A 22,295-nucleotide genomic window follows, 5' to 3' on the forward strand; every position below is an offset into this window, starting at 1 on the left:
GAGGTCTGAAAAGAAAGGCAGAGACTGAAATATTATGTTTGTGGTATGAAACACGTTATTTCTCCTCTGTGATTAGCTGAAGTTTGACTTCCTCTTTCCATTATAAAAGAATATATGAACATTTTGAGTTACCCACAAGGCTCAGACTCAAAAAAACAAAAAATAAAAAGCCTGAAGAGTTTGGGGTTTTTTCCCCAGATCCATAGATCAGCTCACTCCAAAAGAAATTCTCTGATACTGGATACTGGGGATACAGTCCAAACTCAAGACACACCAGAGCAATATTTCACTCTTAACATTCTAGATTTGTACCAGAACTCGAATACTGAGACTGAAGAAAAAGGGAAATTATTTTAAGTAATTTAGTAATTTTTTTGAAAGTACACTAAACAGAAAAACAACAACTAGAAACTATCATGTTCCTTTCCCTGAGAAAGATGGAGAAAAGAGAAATTTCACACAGGAAGATCATGCTACAGGTGGTATAAATGTAAATGAACACTTGGTTGTCTGGAACAGGAACACAGTGTCTGAGGTTTTTTCCTTTCTTTCTTTGTTACATTTTTTGGTTTTTTTTTTTAACTCTACAGATTTATTTAGCATACTGAGAGTGCTGTCTTTAGTTAAGGGTGCCTGGAGGGACACTCCACAGCTAATAGTTTCATCCAGGTGTTTCAATATCTCCGATGGTTTCAGCCAATTCCCACAGTGTTTCTCTTTCTGTCACCTCTCATGCTTTATGTTCCCCATTCTCTTCGTCAGTCCCTAAGCCTCCAACAGAGACACATATTCCTAACTCCACACATGTTCTCTTTTTGTCACTGTCCATGTCCATCCTGAAACTGGTTCAAACTGTGATTCCCTGCTCAGAAGGAAAACCACACTCTCCTCCTCTTCCCTCAGATGGTCTCCTCTTCTTCAGGTGTGTTCTTAACTTACACTCCAAATGAAAGAAGAGCCATCTGTACGATGAAAAGACTGATCACTCTTTGCTACTTTCATTCTAATCCTGATTTTTATAGTAATTTTTACAATCTATGTCTCAATCTACATTTCGGTTTTCTACAGAGGCACTCAAGCGATCTCAAAACGTGCTGCTTCAGCTCTCAAGACTAACCCTCTTCCACTCCTAGGAAGCTGAATCAGTTCTGGAAAAGTGCATATGCAGCTATGTTACTTTTACACTAACCTTTTTTTGGAGCTTCACCTTTCCTATATATATTTCTGACTTGCAGGGAAAAGCAATTATCTACTGTACACTACAGTTCAATGACTATTTCCCAGATATCTCTAAATGGAGCCCATCAATCAAATACACTTTGATTTTCCACTGCTGAGAGTGTAAACTGTTCTCATCAGGTAATTTCTAAATGCATAATCAAGGTGGCATGCACTCATGTCATGATATGTCACTTACAGCAGCCTATAAATGTCTTCGTTTACTTTTAAATTTGTCTAGCATAATCAAAATATAGAAGGCCATGCATGGATTTTAGACAACTTTAAATGCTTCAATTTTGTAGTACTTGTTTGATTTTCATAATTACCACACATATGTCCACTCCATTTTAAGGACCAAGCCCATAAACTCATCATGCATTAGTATGCTGAGGTTGCTTGCATGTCTCGTGAGCAAAAGCCTTATGATAAGAGAGATTAAATAATGATTTACTTCATCAGCTCTTTCACACATCTCTAGATTGCTTGCTGAAACTGTAGATCCTCTAGTGTGATTTTTTCCAAAAAATTCCCTCAGCATACACTGAAATCATGTTTACTAGCCATTCTTGGAATTGGCAATTCACAAAGGTTTCATTCAGAATTTAAAAAAAAAAAAATGTGCAAGCATGCACACACAAGGTGGTAAAACAATATATTTTGAAAGCAATTTTTTTAAAAGTGAAAACACTGATGTATGTTTCTATTCTGCTATAGGATATCCTTAATGCATAATGATCCAATTTCAGAATTAATTTAACAACTGCTCTTTCATATGCTCACAAATCATGGTTCATATCTCTCTTGCATTTCTTTCCTGATAAGACTAAATAAGCCCAGGGAAAAGCTCTGTTTTCAAAACTGTTAGCAGAGCAATTACTACTTTTTTTTTTAAAATAAAATATGTTCTTGGGGTATACAATTCCTTTCTTGTATTTGTATCAATTTTGAACAGACCACATTCCATATGCATTTCTTCATTTATTCAAGGATGGTGCACATTATACATGGATTGCAAAAATCAGAATTAATTAGTAGCAGGATGGAAGCTGCCAGTGTGATTGCACTTTTTAAATGCTTCATTTGAATTTATTTAAAGTTTCAGCTTCACTCATTCATTTCCTGTTTTGTCTTTGCCCTTGGGACTGTTGATGCCACTATTTTTCCTCATTACAATACTGTCCCTAAGTGTAGAAAGATAGTTTTAATATTCCTTTGAAAAAATACTTCAAGAAAGTTGGCTAGGCTTTTTAAGGGACACTTATTTAGGTTACCAACCCCCTACACTTGCAGTAAGTCACTGACAAACAGTCTTGTTGATCTGCCAGCCATTTCTGCCATTTCTTCTATTTCTGTTTCATTTCTGCACCAAAGTAAATTCTGCATGCCTTTGGTTCTCTAACCAATGAGAATTATTTTTATTGCTTCCTATGTACAGAAAACACCAAGAATAGAAGTATGTGCTTTACATACAAAACTCACAAATACCAAAGCTGGTGGTTTGGTTTGCATTTTTTTATGTTTTCTCTTTTAAACATTTCCAACAAAGACTTTCCATTCTCTTAGTACTTTGCAGGGGAGTTCATCCTGCTTTAAAACTTCTAAGGACTTTTTTTCTCACAGAAGCACCCCAGGCCGCTGAGGGAGCACAGAAATGTTGGACACAGTGAGGAAACTCAGTCTGAACAAAGTCAAGGGAGCAAGGGGCAAGGCCAATGCCCTCACTCCAAAGGGATCCAGAACATGCTCCAGTCTCCTCTTTGCATTGCACCAGTGGAAAACAGGGAACTTGGCCCCAAAGGAAGCCACATGAGCCAGAGTTGTTGTAAAGTAAATTACAGGCACTGAAAAATGCTTGGCCACTACAACAGGAACTCAGTTCATGACAAAAGCTGCTCTTTGAGGCAGATCATCACACCTCACTGCATACACAGTTTTCATCCACTAACTCCTCCAGCCTTCCAGTCTTCCTGCTGTTTGATGGTCTTCCTTTTTTCCTTCCCACACAGATAATTTTATTCCAGATAACAACATTTGTCATGCCCACTCTCTGTTATTCCAGTGTTTTCTTCCTCCTGTGCCACTTCCAGCAGTGATTCACGAGCTCACAAATTATTCTGTCATTACTTATATTTGTTTATGAAACTTCCAACAGATGGGTAATGGTCTTCCAAAATAATAGTTACCTCCAGGCACACATATTGGCAAAGTAAAATAAAATGCTTTTGTTTATACCCTGTGCTCCTCTTTGTGATACATGAAAAGTGACTAAAATGATTTCTGAAAGTCTTTTTGGCTCAACTGCTATTCCTAAGTGGAGGCAGTTTCCCACAGCCTTGTAGACCTTGCTCTCTGCAGTCTCCCAGTCAGACCCTGGAAGCCAAGATTCAGTATTTCTGGTATTATGTTTTCCTCTAAGAAACAGCCAGAAAACACCTTTATGATGTATAAAAAAGTTAGTAAAAATGTTGCACTACTCTAACTGCAAGAAGATAGTCATGAAAGACAGGGGGAAAAAGGACAGATTTGTAAACTAATGGGCTAAAATTTAGTGTTTGGAAATAAGCTCAAAAAGACCAACAGCAAATTTAAAAGCTCCATACTTCCACTCATCACATACTTCTTTTGATTTACTTTTTTTGCCTGAGCATATTTCTAGGTCTAATGATCTCTTTTTCTCATATATGGCTTTGTTATGTATTAATACTTTATGTCTACATGAACCCAGAAGGAATAGAAAGGCAAACTTACTATGAAATTACCAAAAATATTCTACTCTTGCTTAATGTCTTCTCCATTAGCTAGAATAAAATGCAAACACACATATTCCTTTTATAATTATGTTCCTGTCTTGCCTGTTTTGAGCAACCATATCTCCCTCTAGGGCTGTTTCAGGCTTATGCAAGACTGATTTGGTGCTGAATAGAAACATCCCTGGGCAAATTAAAAGGCTTAAACAAGAAATATTAAGTCAACTTGACTTGTGAAAATATGGATGTTACCATGGTTACTCAGCATTTTTGTAGAACTCATCATTAAAATATCCCATAAGTTCATCTCTCACCACACAAGAATCTCAGAAAGGCAGTGTAACTTTGAAAGGTAGATTGTGGGTATTTTTTAGAGGGGTAATGGATTTCAACTTGTTTTTGATGTAATGAACCTGACTTTGAGGAAGAAAATCTCATCATCATTGCAATGAATGCAAGGGTTGCACGTTTCTTTGATGATTTTATTTTTTCTACATCACTTACTTTGAAAATGACTAACTAAAAGCTTTGTTCGATCCATAATAAATCCAGTAGCAGCTCTGAAGGAATCACATACTTATGGTGCTGTTACACCTTTTTTCCTGTGAGTATCCTCTTTGATGACTCCCTAAAATCTCAAAGAACAAGCATAGTTTTCCTAACAGTGAAAGTTCCAAAACACTAATTAAAATGTTTACATCATTGTGATATTTATTAAACCAGAAGGTTAATAACCAATAAAACAGTTGCTAAATGCTTTTTATGGTGTATTTTATAACAGTTAAATCCCTATTGAAAAAGAAGCACATAAATAAACCCAACAGCAAGACTCATTTGTACCCTCCAGCAGTCCCTGAATCAGGTTGTTTTCTCAGCATATTAAACTTGCAAGTCACTGCAACACAATACACACCTGACTGTATAGTTCCTGTTCTCTCATCTAGATTCTTTTAACTTGTTCTTTAACATTTTGGTGTTCATTTCTTCAGCAATTCTGTGTTTGCTTCTTTACAGAGTGTCAGTAAACTCACTATCAAAAGAGACTGATTTGTACATCCAGACAAGCATTGAAATTATGGGAACTTGGCTGTAAAAGACTAAATCACAACCATAGAAAACATAAAACTCTTTAGCAATTCCAAAAAAAGTGCTAGGTATGCTCAGCCCCTGGTTTTAAAGAGCAGCTCTTTGCTATTCAAAATACATGTACCACTGAAATCAAGGACTGGATGACAGACCAACAAGCAAGAAAAAGACTGTAATATAAAATGCATTTCAAAAATATTCTAGTTATGCAGGCATCACATAGAATAGACACTGAAACATATATAGTCAAGTTCTGCAGATCAAAGAATGTATTTATTTTCTTGTTTATGAAGATGAATTTAAATTTCTCAGCGGTGATGAAATTGCTAAGGATCTCATTGCAGGAATGAGTCTTGTAGCTGTGAGATGTGTATGTGGTGATCTCCATGGCATGTCCTGAAAAATGCAGTGAAGGGATTTCCCTGGGTACAAAGGCACACTGATGGGGTAATAAGTTATCAGATCACGTCACAGTTCTATTCTGCCCCTGCACGAGACCCACAGGCTTTTTAAACTCTCTCTTTGTAATTGCCATTTACATATAATTGTCTATCCCTCCATTTAGGACATCAGTAACAGGATATTTGACTACAGTCTCACCTCCACTTCTCCCAAAAGTGTAAACTGACATTTGAATTCCTCCATGGTGGAGGAGGAAAATGCAATCCCCTTGCAGATAAGTTGTCATACTTGCTCCTCTCTCCAACCCAAAACAGGGACACCTCTTTGGTAAGATTTGTGCCCTTTTAACTTGGGGACACTTCTACAGGGAGCTAGACACTGATATTTTGCAGATCTAGTGCATTTATCATTTATCTAGAACAATTTATCTCTGCAATAATAAGAATCTGGAATCTGTTGCTTGTAATAAACCACATTATTGGTGAATCTGTGATCATGAATGAAATCAGAGTGTAACCCTCATTATTGGTTCTTCTGGGATCTCATTGAGTCCCACCCTATTTATAGTGCTGAATGTGGTGTTGGAGATTCAGCCCAGCTGCAGTGAGCACCTCTGAAATCTGAGGACCAGCTGGAAAGCAAGGCGGGTTATCTTCTGCCAAAATTCCATCCTCCTACCACAACACTCATTGGCACTGCTCTGGCTCACCACTGGATGTCTGAAGTTCCAAGGCTATAGGAATCACATTGCAGTGTACAACAATAGCTTCTGAATATTATAATAAACACACTTCCAGAAAATACAAGATCATAATAATGAAAATGGTTGAGTGTGTTACACAATATCACCACAGGAAAAGCCAGGAACATACTGCACTGTACATAATTACTATGCTGGAATGGCGCATTAATGACCATACTGTGCACTGAAAGATAACTTTTCCTAACACTCATATCTGCATTTTGCCATTTTTAAGTCCCTGGCAGGACTAGTCACAGTGCATGTGTGCTTAAAATTGACATATTCTGAACATTTGGTGATCTTTTAATGCTGTTGGTTACAATCAGCAAAATAAAAGATTTCAGATTTAAAACATGTTTCCTAGCTCATCCCACTGTATAGATCAATGTATTAAGCCGGTCTAGCAGAAAGTTAGAGGGAAACACAAAAAAAAAAAGGGTTTAAGATCAAGTGGAAAAAAAAGGTGTGTCATATTTTCTTGTATAACTAACAATGAATAAACACTAAAGTACAAGCCATTTTCCATGTGTTCCAAGGGTAGGGGGGAAGAAGGCAAGGAAGCTGACTACAGAGAAGAGAAAGTTTATTGGCTCATAACAAACTTGTGGCTTGAAATGCAAAACATACTGTCTGAATAAGGAATCTATCTAGCAAGCCAATGACAGATACTCTTCACAAAGATGCAAAATACCACCTTTTTAGAGAAAGAAACCTTTACTCCTAACAGGGAGTAAATTTAGGAAGCTAATTTAAAGAGTTTATATTTCTTTGTAGGGATATTGCAGTAGGTGATCAACTCCTCAAAAAGATTGAGGACAAATATTCATTTCTGGAGATGTTTGTTTTGTCACATTTCAGAGTTCTCAAGTAATTTTTTTTTATTCTTTTGAGAAATTCTCAGAAGATAATGAGAATGTTTGCTGTACACGTAGAATTTATCTGCCCTTTATTGGCTTTTTGAGTCATCCTTCTCCAAGGCTTCTCAAGAAAATTTATATGAAACATAGCAAAAAGAAATTAGTGTCAGAGGTAGAAGAATATGCTGTATATTACGGGTAGAAAGTAGAGGATATTGTGATTTACTATTGAATATCATAACGGATAGGAGAACAAATTCATAAATTCAAAACAAGCTTGTTTCCTTATGTATCATAAAAACACATTATTTCCTAAAGGGTGGATTTACTATCTCTGGATTCAGACAGCCTGCCTTGCCAAAGAAAAATGTAACATTCTCTGAAGGATGCTTGGTAGAAGTGGGCCACAGAATTACTGCTACTGCTAATAATTCTAATAAGAATAACAGAACATGAACACAAATTGAAAAAAAATCGGAAAATATGATGTTTCTACAGACAGTATCTATAAAGAGATCGAGTTAAACTATGAGAGAGACAGAAAGACAGATGTAATTAGCCCAGAGTGCAATTTTAAAACTAGACAGAAGAAAGAAATGTAATATGGGTTGTCCTGAGATTTTTGTCTTCATATGCCAAAACCACTTATAACTGAGGTAAATTTCTTTTTGCCTGAATAATTAACTCTTACTATTTATTTTAAGAGTTGTTGAGGCACTCCAACCAAAACTGAAAAAACAGTCATAACTGACTATGTGATGACATGTGACAATAGGTCTTTTTGAATTATTCCATTGTAGAAGAGAGGCTACAAAGAAAAGGGAAACAGTAGAAGTAATAAAACCCAGAACTATCTAAGAAATAATATATTAGACAGAAGTTAGAAAAAATTCTCCAAGAATGATCTTCAGGGAAATAAGTGGAAATACAGAGAGAAGGAAAAAAAAAAAAAAAAAAGTATGTCCTGGCCAGATAATTACCTCTAGTTTAGCAAGGCAGAGAAGATTAAATGCTTGCAGACATGGGAAAACAGAAAAGAAAGAAAAAAGGAGAAACTAAGATGTTATCTTGATAGTACCCTTCCTCCAGCAATGTGATAATCAGTGAGACCAAGCAGACAATCATTTAGTGCTACAAAGACAAGCTTGGCATTTGGCCAAGCCACTCTAACTCATCACAGGCTAGATCAGACTTTCTCTAAAAGCTGACATCTTTTATTTCCAGACAGACAGAAAGCCAGGTATCCCTGCCTAAAAAGGGGTTCTATGCTCTGGAGACAAATGAATGGAACCTATGGACCCTAAGGAATCATAAAAGCAAATATCAGATTTTAAATGAAGGAAGATCCAAAGGGTAGAATCCAAAAATTGACTGAACTGTGGCAATGCATAGAGAAGAGGGAAACAAAAATCGAAACGCTATTGAAAGGTAAGGAATGAGGCAAAAGGAAGAGAGAAAGAATGAAGTTAAAAAGATTGTGGGAAGGGCAATCTGAAGGACTTTTGATAGAGTGGGATGGGAAGGAGGAAAAGAGAGAGGGAGAGGCAAGGAAATAGGGAGGAGATGGGATAAATAAAGGAAAACTACTTTGGATTTTCCACTCTTGTTTTCTGATCCCTCATCTTGCACTGATCTGACTGAACAACTTTCTGAAAAGACTTTGGAGAGTGTGTGAGGGATGTGGCTGTATGTGCTGCCTTCAGTGTTCCTCAGCATCTCCAGTCAACTGCTAAAGCTCCTATCCCAGAGAGGGAGGAGACCAAATGCTCTTAATGGGGGTCATGGAGGGAGTGAAAAGATGCTTCATTTCCAAGTCTGAGCAGAAGACATAATCTTTCTTTCAACTTCCTATAGGGTTGTAAATTTAAATGTATTTTTGTTGCTTATACTCAGTAAAGCTGGATGTGTATTAACCCTTGCTTTGCTTGTGTCTAACAATGGTGGCAGAAAGACAAGTGCATGCAAAAATATCTTGTGCTGGATTGATTTTGATGAAGGTGCATAGTATTTGCCATTAGACAAAAATCAGACCTTAATAGCAAGTAAAAAAATTTGAGTTTGTCAGCAGAGCAAAGAGTTAAACATGTAAGAAAACTTCCTTCAAACTCAATTACCACTGATATAATAAATATCTTGTTTCATTGACAAGTCCTGTAACTTGACATGCATGTTTTAGAGAGAAACTCTTGGCAGAGTTGAACTACATAAGAGTTACAATCCTGAAAATCCTCACTATTCAGCTACCGCTTTCCATAGAAACATCTTAATTAACACTTACAAAAAACATCTCAATATTTTGACACATCTCTGCTCCCTCTCCTACTAGACTGCTTATGAATCCAAACTTCTTTGATCAACAGCTAAAGATGCCAGGACCCAAGCAGTCTAGCCCAGGACAGTTCAGAATCTGCACCTCTGCCCCATCCTAATCCTTACATCCCAGCAGCATTAGGATTCCAATCAGAGTAAAGGTTTCAGACCTTCCCACCTCCTTCCCCTACTGATGGAAGCAAGAAAATCTTTAAAGTCATAGATATGTTTTCTGGTTTTCCCCAGAAAAAGCAGAAAATGAAGATTTTCGAAACCAACCCAAAACTTTCTTCAGCTCTTTGTTCACAAAGCAGATTCCAGATGCTGTGCTGAAGCACAATGCAAACATTTTCAGGGTGTCCGAATTTCCCCAAGCTGAAATGGAACTCACTAAAAATGCTGAGCTTTTAGCAGCTCTCTGGGCAACTCACTTTCAGATCAGTTGCATTTTTCTGTTGAAAATATATTTTTTCACAAATACACAGTTGTCTTGTTCAGTTGGGGTAGTGGAAAACAGCTCATGAGCAGATATTCTGTGTCAAAACCAACAGCATACTTCTCTGAATACTGTTTTAAAAGGATTAATCTGGAGCTTTTCTATCAACATTAATGAACCCATTCATTTAAATACAGTGTAAAGAGAAGAGAGAATGGACATTACTAGTGTATGAATAGTCAGAAAGTCTTACAAATTGCAGAAGCCCTGAGGAAAATTCTTATTCTAAATGAGTCCCTGTGTGATTCAAAGTGACACATCAGGGAAGCATATTCCATTTTATGCTGTTTATGATGGATTATATTTTGTTTGCCAGTGATTCTGTGTTTTCATTGTAAGCAAGTGTCATCTGCTGCTTCAGCACTCCAAGGTACCAGCTTCAATTAGTGTAAAATCAAGATATTTATGCCTACTATGCCAACACAATGGGGGGAAAGGATAATATAGACCAGTTTATATCTCAGTTAAATCAAAGGTATGGGTTTTTATAAGTCAAAAAATTCTTTTATTAACACAAATATTGCACACATATCAAAGTCCTGTGTGTCTTTGGTTATGGTACAGGCTAGGTACCAGGGGTACAAGAGAATGTATTTATTCTGCTAAATTCGGTGCTAGACTGTCATTAATAAAAGCAATAAGACCTTGAAACAGAGACAGGTCATGTCTTCTCAGTTTTGGAGCTACCATCATTTTTGGAGTCCTAGTCTTGAAACACACTCATGAGAAATAAAGCTTATTATTGTCCACATATAGGTTTGTGTTTATGGAAGATCTTTTTCCCCCTCTTTAATTCTAAGTTTTTGATAAATTTTACTGTTTGATGAAATAATAGACAGTCCTGCATTAAAATTTGTCTCTGTTCTGCACAATTTCTGTCTGTGTTTAATGTCACCCAGACTTAGCTTCCCACTCGTTCCACTGCTCTCCTTTCTTTCAGCCTCATCACATCCACACAGTCACAGACCTGAAGGACACCATCCACAGACAAGTAGGGGATCAGAGAACAAACATCCACTCATCACCTCTCCATCTTTCCTTTAGACTCATTGATATTCCAGCTATCTATGGGCAGTATCTTCACATCCTGGTTTAGTAAAAAACAGGCACTGCTTGTCATTGAGCTCACTCTGTAGAGATTGTTCTTTGAAGTCTGCATGATAAAACCTCAAACCCTGAATGAGGCATCATAGATGTATGAAAAACAGTACATCCAATTTAGTACCCTCATGGAAAACTCCTTACATCTCTTTTGCTTCCTCATAATGAGGTTTAACACACATTCAAACACACATTTCAGAATGATATCTCAAGTTCATGTATAATCCCTTATTGAAATCTTTCCCAGAAAAGGGTGGGAAAATCCTGGAGTTATAAGTACTCTGCTATTAATATCATTATCAGTACCAGTACAGTCACCATAACTCTTGGTACACACAGGGCACACAGTTTGCTAAACTGTGCGGTTGAAGAAATCTTGCAGAGAAACTGCTAGAAAAGAAAAGCTGAACTTGGGAAGAGAGCATAACCTGAGCTGTCATTTGGCACATTACAAGCTGATACACCTAAGTGCAGAAAAGAGGTGACTCTATCCAGTTTTCTGACTCACCAGCCCATCATAAGAATCATATGCTTACTGCCCTCATTTAAAAATCTCTTTAAGTGGTTAGAAATAATTTGACTTCTTTTGCATTCACCATTGTTGGGGGTTGTTTTTTTCCTCTCCTCTCTGTCTATACTGGTTTTGTAGCCTCTTCTCAACTTCAAATACTACTAACTACCTCTAAGTACTTCTATTGGCCAGAATAACTACACATCACAAATTGAGCCTGTCATCAAGGAACTCTAAAATCAGGGACCTGATCAAGAGTGAGGATGCTTGAGAAATTTCTCTCTGAAGATTTAAATATGATGTGTGTTGAGCATCTCAGACACTCATCAGTATCTAATACAGTCAGGAGCACATCTAGCATAATGTTTCCTACAGGACCTCTATTATCTCACTGGAATTCAGGTCATTTACATAAAAACCCTGCTGTCTCCTCCTCCCCACTGCTACTTCAGAAAACCAGTGAAGAAATCAATTATAGGATCTATTTTCCTAATACTAACTGATAAGGGCAGGAAGTATGAAGAATGCAAATGTCACTCCTGAAGAGCTCTTAGGACATGCACTCATCTAAGAGCTACCTAAACAGAATGTTAAGAGACCCTGAGTGTCTTTCAAATGACATTGTCAGCAGAATTACAGAGAAGCAATCCATACAAAGCCCATGTCTAATACACTCTGGAGCTCTGGAGATGAAATTATTAAAGCTCATAGGCTAGTTCTGAAAAACATGGGAGAAGACACATATCTTTTGTGCAACAGGCAGAATTGTACACATTTAGCAGTGGGTTAAAAAAGCTCTCTGACAGCAGTGCAGGTGTTGCAAATTTCATAAAATATGGATTCTTAGCTAATCCTGTTGCTGCAAACTATGGCACAGTAGCTGAGCTAGTGAATGTTTCCACAAGAAGGAGGGAAAGGAAAACAGTGCAAAAACTTTGGAGTCCTTACTAGATGAAAATAAATAATGTGTAGCCTGTACTGTATATTATACTGTAATGTATAGACAATCAGCAATCAGACACTCAGACCTGCAGCTCGCAGAAATTTGTTTAGAAAAGGGTTATACTTTCTAGGGACATAACTGTGTACAGGCAGTTAGAGAATGGCAAATGTGATTTCTCAGAGAAGGTACTAAATTTTCCCCAAGAACTGGAAAACATACAAGGAAGTGCTGAGTGCTGAAGTTGCTTGAATTTCTTTCTATATTTATTTAATGACTTACAACTTTTTTCAGAATGTAGGTTGCATGCTTTAAGCAGACTTCAAAATACTTGCTGAGAGGTATATGTGGTAATCATACCCGTTTCATAGATTTTATCTTAAATTTGTGACTGTTGAGTTCAGCTCCACAGTAACATAATAGACAGTGGATTTTTGTTTGGTTTGGTTTTGACTCTGTGTGGTCACAAATTACCTTCTTATTTTAGTCATAAGCTTCAGATATTATCATAAAAAGGGGTTTTTAAGGGATAGAAAATTATTACAGGTAAAAAAAGTTTCACTGTTCATTTGAGAGAGACAGAGAGAGGGAGAATCAAGATTGACAATACACATTCATTTTGGAGGATTGTGTATTACCACAAGAGAATGGCTCATTTTCTTCTGTGCCATCCATAGTCTTTGCTTTAGGAATCATGTACCACAGATGTGTTTCTTACTTTGGAGATTAACATCTCAGCCATCTCTCCATTCTAAATATTATTTTACCATAAACACAAATACAACACTTAGGAAATTTCCAGCATTTTGTTCTGAACTGCCAAGCCAGAATCCCCTGATCTCAAAGGCCTTTAGATGATGAAAGATTATGGAGCAAGAAGGATCCAGGACATTTTACCTCGTGCTAAAAGAGTCCAACTTAAAAATCAGCAACAAATGGTCTCTACAACTTTTTAGAGAGTAAATCATTCCACCTATTGCCTCAATAACAATGACTTACTGGTTTCCTTTTTTACTCTTACACCTTGTAAAATTAATATAATTTCCACATATAATTTCCAACACAACTTTCCTCTTCCTTGTTTCACAACCCATATAAACTTGGTCAAAGCAGTCAGATAAAGATACAATAGAAGAACTTGTTTGTGACCTTGGAAGACACAGAAAATTATAATTTTTCCTTTTTACACTTGCTGGCTATAATTAGCAGTATGGAACACATTTAACATTAGATTTTGGAGGAAGTTATGTTTGGCTAATCTTGATGTTTTAGTTCCCATTATAGGAGATCAGGCATTTCTGAGGTGCTATATACAATAGTCCTGTAAAAATAAAGGTTCTTTAAGAGGAACATATGGGTTTTTAAAAAAAGGAGATGACTGATACTTCCAAGGAACTAATTCAATCAAAATCCACAGAGGCCTGAAAATGAGCATCTAAAATTTGAATGGCATATGAGGCTACTGAGGTAACATTTTCTTTATAATGTCATTGCCTTGTTCCCATTTGAACTGAAATAAGAGGGGGGAAAAGGAAGTGGCACATTTTGAAAGATTTTCTTATATTACATTAGCAACTACCCTTTTCATTTAGCATTTTTCTTTTAAATTGTTAATATTGATTTTTTTACACACAACCCAGTACAACAATCACTTGTAGAAGACTTTGTTCATAATTGCAATGACTTCTGTATTGTACTAGAGAAGATGAATATTGATGTCACTGCCTTGAGAATTTATAATGTAATAAAACACTGCTGTACAGCACAGACTATCTTTATTCACCAGCCTCACTCAGTTTGAGCAATGCCTGTTAGAATACTTGAGTGATTTTCTTGCTAGTAAATGGTATTTTTACAGGGACAACATCACTCTGTAAGCACTTGTGTTTTTCTCTATTGTGACATATGAACAGGGGCATGAATAATTCTCTGCAGAATTAATTTTAGCTTTGCAGCATGTTGCAAACTAATACCACAGTAAATAGAGAAATATGTGGAAAAGGGCATTAAGCAACAGGATTTGGGAATGTTTTTTGCACTTTCTGAGGTTTACAAGTGATAAGTGTTGGTTTTAATTACAATATTTAAATTCAATAGAGACAAATGTTGGAAGCGATTTTAAGAGATTATTATTTTGTATTATTAATATTATTATTATTATATAGCAGCAAATTAGCTGCTTATCACAATACTGATGACAGAGGTAAGTAGCAAAGAGCAGCTAAATCCTGTGATTTTATGAATAGTCATCATTGAACTATATAAAAAAAAATTTAAAAATCAACAGGTGTACAAGCAGTTTTGCATTTTCCTGATCAAATTATGTGACTTATTGTTTGTGGTTGGTGAAGAATGTTGTGGATGTTAATCAGCTGCTCTTTAGGAAAATCATAGACAGAAGGGGGGGCGTAATCTAAAAGGATTTAGAGCAAACCAGCATTCTCACCGAAAATGGAGAGCTGGACACGAGAGGCACAAGGAAGAGGAAAGACCCTCTAATTTTCATTCAGTCCAATCTCATGCAGGAAACAGAACAAGAGAAGTTTTAGATTTATTGGTTAACAAAAAAGTGGAGCTCCCAATCTATAAATACACATCATAGTAGAATTTTTCATCTTGCAGTTCCTCTCCTACATTTCCTTTCTTTTCAGTCCCAGATGTTTAATATTAGGTAATTTCTTCCATTATTCAAGGTGACTGTATGTCTTGGGTCACAATGTAAGATGCAACCAAAAGTATGTATTCTATTACCATATACCTAAGATTTTAAAATAAGTGGGGCAGTATTCTTTATCTTCTTGGCTCAGCCCTGATAACACCCTCTGGGGAAGCAGCAGCCACTTTGTGGGGGCCATCTCCCTGTATGACTCACAGAATTACATCCTCCCATTGTGATATGCCCCACCCTGAGAGGAAGAACCAAACATCCCTGCCTGTCTATTATCTGAGGGCTGGAACTCCACGGTTGCACTACCACTGGATTCCCAGAGGACAAGAGCTTGATAACCACCACTGGACCTCGAGAGAAGGACCAGACCTTTCTCCAGGATCACCACTTCGACAAAACCACATCCATCACTGCAGCAGGACTGTTACCACTACCCTGACCAACAGGGTGTCAGGTCATATTCTGACTTTATCAGTTTAAGCCAATGTTTCTGTACTGTTACCTTTATTTTAATTTACCTTTATTTTAATTTTCCTATTAAATTGTAGTTCTGGCTGGGAATCTCCCATTGGTTTGCTTTCAAACTAGTACAACTTGTAGCAGAAAACACCAGTGAAAAGGTAAGTCAGTTGTTTTGGAAAAACCATCTAGTATTCATGAAACTGCCTTCTTAAATATGGACCACTCTCCCTCATATCAGTGAAAAGCATTCCACTTCTTGACTTAAGCAATGATTAGCCCTAGAATAACATCAGGTCCACGGTCTTGCAAAAAATCTTTAATCACTGGAAAATGCAACAGATTATGCTGTTCAAGCAGTTCTTGCCCTAAAAAATCTCAGTTTATTAGAAGTCTCAATTAATTTGGTCTTTCTTGTATCATGTGGAAGAGCAGGTAAATTGTATTATTATTAACAATTCCAATTATTCCAATTATTAGCACAATTATTTGCACTTCAGGTCTCTATTTCTTAATTTATAATTGCTGGCCTCAAGGGCTGCATCAGCTCTGTCCTGTTACAGATGCAGTGAAAGCACAGTCACAGTCCCAGCTCCAAATGCCCATTCCTTCTGCATTCTGGACTGCTGGAGCAGCATCTATGGGACATCCTCACCACACCAAGAGGGAACTTGCCTACAATTAAGTGTCTACATACATGATATCTGCATGACAACTCTGAACTAATGCTTAAAATGTAGAAAATGTTTACATCAGTATAATTTGTTTCAAATTAATCGCAACATCATTAATGCTACTGCAGATGGGAATTTAGGTTATGGGAGGTTTTGAATGAGGGTTATGAGTCTTGGTTGTAATTTGAGGGTTTTTTGGGGTGGATAGAGGTTGTAAGAAAATATTCACTGATCAAGAAATTAATATTTTGGTCCAACTGTTCTCCCAAGTAATGCAGTCAAAACATTTCCCTGCTGAAAAATAAACCACCACCTTAAACAAATCAAAACCTTTAATTCCATACATTTCTGTACTAATGCAACTAAGTACCATACATTTCTGTACTAAATCTGAGTACACAAAACTAAGCATTTCATTTCTCTTTTAAAAATGCTTCTAAATATGATCCTATATCATACATCTCATATTTTCCTAATAAGGAAAATCCAGAGTTTAATGTTAATGGTAAGGTTTTATCCCTCAGTACTATGCTCTGAAAATGTATGTTGATACATGTAAAGGTTTATGGGAAGAACCCTTATTAGATTATTGTTTTCTCTCATTATCATTATTGAGTCCAACTCATCAGTGAAACCTAATTTCTATTCTTTTCAGCAAATGTTAAAGGCCGAAATGGTTTCTTGTCAGTCACCATGATATTTATGTCTAACAATGCAGACTGGAAAATTATGGTAATAACAAAAAAGATATTTTTATGAGTACCTAGAAAAAGCATTTTTAATGAAAAGTCATAGATTTGTTTAGTGGAAAACTGAGATTGAAGCTTCTTGTAATCTGTTTCTTCTCATAAACTGTTTCTATTTGTTTCATGAAAAATATTTTACAAGTTAGATACCAAAGGGAAAATAAATGAGTTGATGTCTAATATTTAATTGTAACTGCAAACATCATTTATAGAGATGTTATTTCACTTCGTTTGCCTAAAAAGCAAGGTCTTATCTCCTTAATATCTTGTGCAGGAGTCTTTTTCTTTCCTTTTTAAGGTCAAACACAAAGTTTTATATTCGGTTACTCATTAGTACTCTTCTACGATATGGACAAATTCTTAAGAGTGATTAACAAACCATCTTGTTTTATTTGGAAAAAGCAATAACCATATTTTAGAGATTATTTTAAAATTAACTTAACTACTGCTACTGCCCACTGTTCCCCAAAATAGTCTCTCTTTTCCGCACAAACGATGGTTTGGTATGATGGCATTTTGGCTGTTCCATAGCTAAGGAATTGTAAATTCACCCTTTCCAACCTCTTTTTCCAGGGTAAAGCACTGGGGATAAAGCACTGGGGATCATCAGTCCAGAGGATGTGCACAGGCTGGACTGGCTGAGTGCAGTATTTCAGACTTCCTATGGAAAGAAGACCTTTCAGTATAAAGGGGGATGTTATGGGAAGGTTGTCACCAAGTGTGACAGGTTACAGGTTCATCCTCTTTTTCCTGGAAATTTCCTTCATAGACACCACAGTTGACATTGCCTTTCCCAAGCTTCATAGAAAAAATAAAGACATAAAATGTCTGAATTTTAGCTCCCTATATAACTTCATGTTTTCACAAACATTTGAATCTGGTTTCATAAGTAAAGGCAGCAGAAAGAAACCTTATATTTAGCATGAACTCCCATGAGCCTCCACAAGGATTAAGGAGGTGCTGAGAGGAGCTGTTATTCAGTAGTTTTGTATTTACTATTCCACTTAGTAAAATTTCAGGAAAAGACTGTAATCTTCCAAGAAACTAAATTAAAATTATTTAAAATTCTTCACACACACACACACAAAAGATACATTGTAATTCTGGAGGCTTATCAAAGCATGACATGACAAACCAAGTATAGGGGAAGAGGCAAAGAATAATGCCTGGTACATTATCCTGTTCAGTGATGGAAATAATTCCATTTTACAGTTAATGCTATATAGTTTTCTGTGTGCATTTTGGGATTATAACTACACTGCAGGCAGTAAAAGTATACCCTATCTCTTTCTTCCTTCAAATTCTTAGTAAAATAACAAGTTGAAATATGTTCACAGATATTTGTGTTTCTAATTGGATTCCTTCTAGGCCACCTACTCAGAACAACACAATTGAGATGCCTGCAGCAGCCACATCACGGGTGAACGTTGCATAAATAGCACTGGGAGTTCAGTAAAGAGCTGAACCACACAACAGGTTTCACAAACAGCAGCCTTCATTTGATAAAGGTGAAAAAGTCAATCCCTCCATTTCCAAATTGTTTTTCTTTTTGAAACACTAGAAGATAAGGGATTGAGATGAGGACAGAAGGGAGCAGGGCAATTTTTGCTTTCTCTTTAGTATTTATCTAGGTATTGGTTCTAAAATACGTTAAATAAATGTAACAATACAAATTGCATATTATTATATGCAACACTTACAGTAAATAATATGAGATGACAACAAACAGTGGGTATAAAATGGACTAGAATGAGACAAAATATACTGCTGCAGTAAAGAAAAAGTCCAGTACAGTATGAAGGATCTGAAATCAAAAGTCCTTTAATAGCATGATGTTGTTTGAACAGCTAAAATGGATTATGATCCCTCTGGGTAGGTGTGTACTTTAGCATCCCACACTGTGTTAAAGAAGATAAAAATTCAAGAAGCAACAGCCATCAAGAGAAAACCTTCAAATAGATTTTCTCTGCTGGCAAAATTACCACTTATATTTTCCACTTTACGAAGAAATACGAAGCTGTGGGTTTGTATTAGAATAGATTTTTATTCATGCCAAGAGAACAGGATAGCTAGATAAATAGATTGCAGAAGACAAACACAAAAATTTTATGTACATGCACATGCCTTAGTTGCATCAAAGGTCCAAAAAAAGCTGCTGTGTGAGGCCCCTAACAGTATAAACGTAAAAGTTAAGATTTCCGGTCAAATTAGTTATGTGTTTGCCATAAGAAGTGGTGCTATCTGTAGGTGTTATGCTGATTATTCTAGTATTTTAAATGCTCTCAGACCTCTGTCAAATAGAGCCTCCTCAGATGTTTCATGTCAAAGCAATCCCCTGATTTGCCATCTGAGAGAATTAGTCTGAGCTAGTTCATAGCTTCTCAGAAACAGAAGTTTAATTTTGCTGACCCTCTCAAAACAGAAACAGGACACAGAGGGACAGACAAATGGGTGAGGGCAAAAGACAAGGGAGGAGACAATTTAGAATCAAGATTTACAGACCCTTCAACGTCACTCCTTGAGGATTGCTGGCAGCCAGGAGCTACCTCCTTTCCAGCAGAAGATACCAGGCTATGCAACACTAAGTGGAAGTCCATGTAGTCAACCTGGCTTACCAGGTCTTCCTTTAGGTACATGGACCATTATGTGTTCTGCAAGATTTTCTTAGTTATGCATAATTTAATGAATTCTCATCTCTTCATAAAGAAAAGGCAATGACCTTACTTAGAAACAAGTCCCACAAGAAATGTTTCCAATTTCAGAAGAGCCAGTTCATCTCAATGAAACATTTAAGATCTTTTTAAAGGGCAAATGTACTTTCCCCCTATTTACATTCTGGGAAATTGTCCAGCCATGCAGTTGTACCTCTTATACAAATTTAAAAATGACACCCTGCATAAGCATTTTCACAGAGAACATTTTAAGCTGTGAAATCTTCTAAGAAACTGAAAACAAAATCTTAATACAAAACTGAGTCAGATGCAGACCCTGCCTGCAGAAGCCATGGAGGGGGGAATCACGCTGGCTTTGTCTTGCTGCTCAATGCCTGAGCAAAGGTTTTGCTCCAGGGAGTACTGAGTTGGGGCGCTGTAAAAAACATCAGTATCTCCAACAGACAGCACAGCACCAAAGGGCAGATACATCAGGCTCCCTCCAGCAGTCCACGTCCTCTGAAGAGCACTGAGGAGGAAGGAGAAGGCAAGGATATTTCTTCCAGTCTGGTGGTTTCAGCAAATGATAAGCTGCTAATGTGCCCCTCACATTCATGGTCTGCAGTCAAGGTTCATTTCAAAATTACTTTCGACTATTAAGGAAAAAAAAACTCCTAAAACCCCCTGTAGTTATACCTGCACTTTTGAGTGATATCCTTAGCATCCAAGGCAGATGGATTCTGTTAGACAAGAGCAGTGAGGCCTCACAGACTCTTAGGATGCTACATGCAATGACATTTCTATGCTGGCTCCATCAGTTCACCCTTGCAAATGGCCTCATGCATTTTTTTTCCTCTGCTTTATTAGGCAGTGTGATACATTATTTCCTGCATTCTCTTTTTAAATTCATCTTATTGCTTGCTAATCCTTCTAATAAAAAACCCCAAAACAACCCCATCGTATTCCTTTCTCTTTCACACGAGTGTGGTTTCCTTCCTCTTCAGTTTTTGTTCCTCTCTGCAGCACCCACATAATCTTTCTGTGCAATCTCTGGTGGCACCCTGGGCACATGCTGTCTGTCCTGCAGGACCTTGGTCTCACAGAGAACTGAGCAGCAGGGTAGGGAGCATCCCCAACTGCAGGGGAAAGGCTGCTCAGCCCTGGAGGGCTGATGCACAGATTATTCAGTTGGATGTTGTGTGCATCCACATACATGGAAAAACCCGTGAAGTACTTCAAATACACTTAGGCAAGAAGACTCAACAAATACTGAAATTTCCAAGCTCTTAATAGAGTTCTGCCAGGTACTTGTACAATGACAATCATCTAGGTTAATCATATGGTCAAATATGAGCCCATTTCCTAGAGACAGTGAAAATTGTTGATTCTGAAGGATCCCTTCCTATTTTCAACACTTCTTATAATCACAGATATGCTAGAAGTGCCTCATAAATAGCTGCTTCATATTTCTAAGAGTGTGGGGAGTTTTAAAAGCTTATTTTTCTTTGCTGAAGCCTTCCAAAACTGTTTAAACCTGTCAAATTGTGGGCAACATTCCATATCTGCACTCGTTCTAGGTGAGACTCTGATAGCTCTGCACCTGGTGCACTTTCCTCCAGTAGCACATAGAACATACTAGTCTCTAATTAATTTGGCTAAGGAGTAGTTTGAATTTTTTTTCCAAAATTCTAATGTGAAGAATAGTTTGGGATGGTTTTTTTCGGTCCATTAAAAGTTTTTAGCATCATGAACTTGATCAAGACAGAAAGAAAAAGTTAATTTCCACAGGAGTTGAAAATATGATAGCGATACAATTTCTTTTCTAAATAAAGAAAATATTATGCATTTGGGTGTTAAAATGGCTCATTCTTCCATTAGTACAACACTTCATCTTTTAATGTTACTATTGCATTTACTCTGGATTCTGGCATACACAGTAAGAGACCTGAAATGTTTAAAATTACTTGCCGCTGAACTGAGTTGGCTTTTGGCTTTTAAAACCATCAAAACTATGTAAATTGTAATGCAATACAAGAAAACTAGGAAAATGGGATGGAAGTGCTGTGAAAAGAAACTGATGTTGTGCTCCTGCCATCTTGTGGCTCTGCTGCACAGAGTCCTAAGAACATAAACTCATTCATTTCCACACTTCAACTAAGTTCCAGTATTAGCTCTCCTAGTCCCTGTCTGTGCACAGGATTGCCAGTAATAGTTGTGCACACGTGAACATAAAGATAAAGCATAGCCATATATAAAAATAAAAAACACTATGTATCAGGACAACATACCTGGAAATAGAAAGAGATTCTTACTTTGTAGACCTCTTTACTACTCTGGGCTCAGCCATGCTTTCCCAAAGGAAAGAAAAATACATTTTACTACATTTATAGAAACATGAGCATAACAAATACATACATTTGCCTATATATAAAAGGATTTTGATGTATTTTTGTCCTAGAAATGTGTACATTTGTACATATATGTACCATTCAAAATGTACATTTGAATATCTGTGATTCTTAGTTGGCCCTGAAGATGCCAGAAGATAAAATACATGGTGAGCCTTATTTATTTCAGTTTCACTCCTTCCCAAGAGAATCAAGACATATGATTACTTTCCCCACAAGTGCTGCTTCCAGGAGCTACCACATCAACTCAGACAATCTGACCTGAATGCAAACCAT

This window comes from Catharus ustulatus, chromosome 2 (genome assembly GCF_009819885.2).
Source record: "Catharus ustulatus isolate bCatUst1 chromosome 2, bCatUst1.pri.v2, whole genome shotgun sequence".
NCBI classification, from domain to species: Eukaryota; Metazoa; Chordata; class Aves; order Passeriformes; family Turdidae; genus Catharus; species Catharus ustulatus.